Here is a 2,955-nt window from a genome sequence, read left to right on the forward strand (position 1 = left end):
AGAAATATTAGTATTCTTTTTCAAATTTTGGTAGAATTCACTTTTGAAGCCACATGGTTCTGGGCTTTGTTTGTTGTTGGAAGGATTTTGATGACTAATTCAATGTCATTATTTGTTACTGGTTTCTTTAGGCTTTTCTATTTCTTGGTTCAGTCTCTCATGTTTCTAGAAAGTTATCCATTTCTTCTAGGTCATCCTATTTGTTGGAGTATATAGCAAATCCTCAAATAATGTCATTTTGTTATAATGTTGACAAGAAAAGAAAATTGATTCCTGTTTGTGGAGTTTGCATGTTCTCCCCATGTCTGTGTGGTTTTTCTCTGGATACACTTGTTTCCTTCCACATCCCCAAATGTGCACATTAGGTTAATTCATGTGTCTAAATTGCCCCAATATGAGTGAGTGTGTGTGTGTGTGTGTGTGTGTGTGTGTGAGTGTGTGTGTGTCCTGTGATGGAATGGCCAGTATCCTGCTCTACTCCCTGAGCTGCTGGGATAGGCCCCAGACAGCTGCAACCTGGAATAGGCAACATGGAAAATAATTATCTTGTTTTTATTAATCTTTCTTAAATGCATGTATAGCTCATATTTATTTCAATGTTTAATATTAAAGTGTTTTGGGGTCTTTATTAGAAATTTGTTGATATTTTTGTGAAATATGCTATGGAAACTTAACTGTTGTATATATCAGTCAGCCTATGATAAAGCTGGTTTCATTATATATGTTTCATGCAGTTTCTAAGAAACTATTAAAGACGTTAAGTGAAGACTTACTGTAATTATTCATAATAGTGCCTTACAATCTTTTTTTTATTTCTGTGGCATCATTTGTAATGTTCCCTCTTCCATTTCTTATTTAGCCTTCTCTCTTTTTTTCTTGGTTTAGTTAAGGTGTTGTCAATTTTGTTTATTCAAAGAACTACTCTTTGTCAATTTTTTTTCTATTCTGTTCTCTATTTTATTTATTTCTGCTTTAGTCTTAATTTCCTTCATTCTGCAAACTTCAGGCTTAGTTTGTTCTTTTTCTAGTTTCTTGAGGTGTAATATAAGGTTGTTTACTTGTTATTAGTTTATTAATATAGGCTTTATCCTAACTTCCCTGTTTGTACACGTTTTTCTTTTTCTTTCTTTCTATTTTTTTTTTTTGATGTCTAATCTTATTTGTTATTCTTAGAAAATTTATTTTTAACTGGACCCAGAGGTAGAAGCTCTCAGAGAGGACAGCCTGTGTCTCTTGGAAATCTGTTCCTGGCATTTCTCTTTGGCCTGCTTCATTCTCTTGTCCAAAAATTTAGCATATTCTGTGACCTTTTCCTTACTTTTCTTAGTATGCTTTTTTTTTTCAGAGCAACATGCTAATGTTTATGTTGCAAGATGTGTGGAGGAACAAGACACTGAATCTTGGGTTCTTTGGTTCTAGGTTTCTTACCTTCTTTGTTTAGGGGCTTTCTCACAACATATTGGCAAACATCATCTTCTTTGGAGAAACTAAAAAGTTGAGGACTCTGCTAGCTTTTTTGGGCCCCAGGCAATGAGGCACAGTAGTATGAATGAGACCATGAATATCTTTCTCCCCTTTTACAATGACTGGGTTGAGATTGTCATTACAATGTGACCCTGAATATATTTGCACTTTATCCAGTTCTCTTTGGTCATAACAGGAATGCCCATTACTCAGTAACAGGCGGACATAGCCATGAGTCAAGACACCTTGCTTCATGGGGAATCCCACCCCTGATTTGAACCACATAGCCCTTTCATTCTTCACCCAGAGTGTCAGCAGCAACTTCTGTGACCACATGCTTCTTGAAAAAGGTACAAAGTTTGCATTCATTGTCCACTTCAATGAGTTTCTAGAAGCCAGGGGCTGGAAAAGAGATAGTCAGCTTCATCCTGAAGCAGCCAACTGCCTCCAAGACATCTAGAAAAAGAGCAGTACTCTTTTTGCTTTATCTCATCTGTTTTGGTATGTTGTGTTTTTGTTTTCATTTGCCTTTAGATATATTCTGATTTTTCTTTTGATTTCTTCTTTGACCTTAAAGTTGTTTAAGAATGTGTTGTTTAATTTCCATGTATTTGTGAATTTTTCCATTTACCTTTTGTTATTGACTTCTAGTTTTATTCCATTGTGGTTAGAAAAGATAATTGAGATGATTTTCATCCTCTTAAATTTGTTAAGATTTGTTTTGTGACCTAATATGTGACTTATCCTGGATAACTTTTTTTTCCTGAAGAATGTTTTATGTGTTGTTGAGTGGGATGTTCTTCATATGCCTATTAGGTTCATTTGTCTATAGCATAGTTCAAGTCTTCTTTTTTCTTATTGATTTTCTGTCCAGATGATTTGTCCATTATTGTAAGTTTGGTATTGAAGTCTGCTACTATTATTATATTGTTGTCTACTTCTCTCTTCAAATTTGTCAGAGTGCTTACAGTTAATCTAATATTAGGTGCATATTTGTAATTGTCATATCTTCTTTTTGAATTGACCCTTTGTCACTTATGACAGTTTTGCCTTAAAGTTTATTTTGTCTGATATAAGTATAGCCATCCCTGTCTTTTTGTTTCCATTTGCACGGAATATCTTTTTTCTCTCCCTTTCAGCCAATGTATGTCTTTAAGTCAAAAGTGAGTCTCTTGTAGACAGCATATAGTTGGAAATTAAGTTTTTTTTTTTTAATTCCTTCAGTCACTGTTTCTTAATTGAGTCTAATCCATTTTCGGTTAAAGTAAGTATTGATAGTTATTGATTATTGGTAGTAATTATTGACTTACTATTGCCATTTCATTAATTGTCTGTTTTGTAGTTCTTTTCTTACTTTCTTCCTTTGCAATTTAATTTTTCTGTAGTGGATATTCTTTGATTCTTTTATATTTATCTTAATGTGCTTCAAAATAAGTCTCCACGCTCTTGCTGAAATACATTTAGCATGTTCTCCCTAGGGTTTTTGCATTT

At 33.7% G+C, this 2,955-nt stretch overlaps 1 pseudogene; it reads right to left on the reverse strand.

Annotated features, from left to right (window-relative positions):
- Positions 1–1,184: 1,184 nt before the first annotated feature.
- On the reverse strand, positions 1,185–1,891 carry LOC105288633 (annotated as a pseudogene).
- Between the last annotated feature and the right edge of the window lie 1,064 nt (positions 1,892–2,955).

This window comes from Pteropus vampyrus, unplaced genomic scaffold, assembly GCF_000151845.1.
Source record: "Pteropus vampyrus isolate Shadow unplaced genomic scaffold, Pvam_2.0 Scaffold1, whole genome shotgun sequence".
Taxonomy (NCBI): Eukaryota; Metazoa; Chordata; class Mammalia; order Chiroptera; family Pteropodidae; genus Pteropus; species Pteropus vampyrus.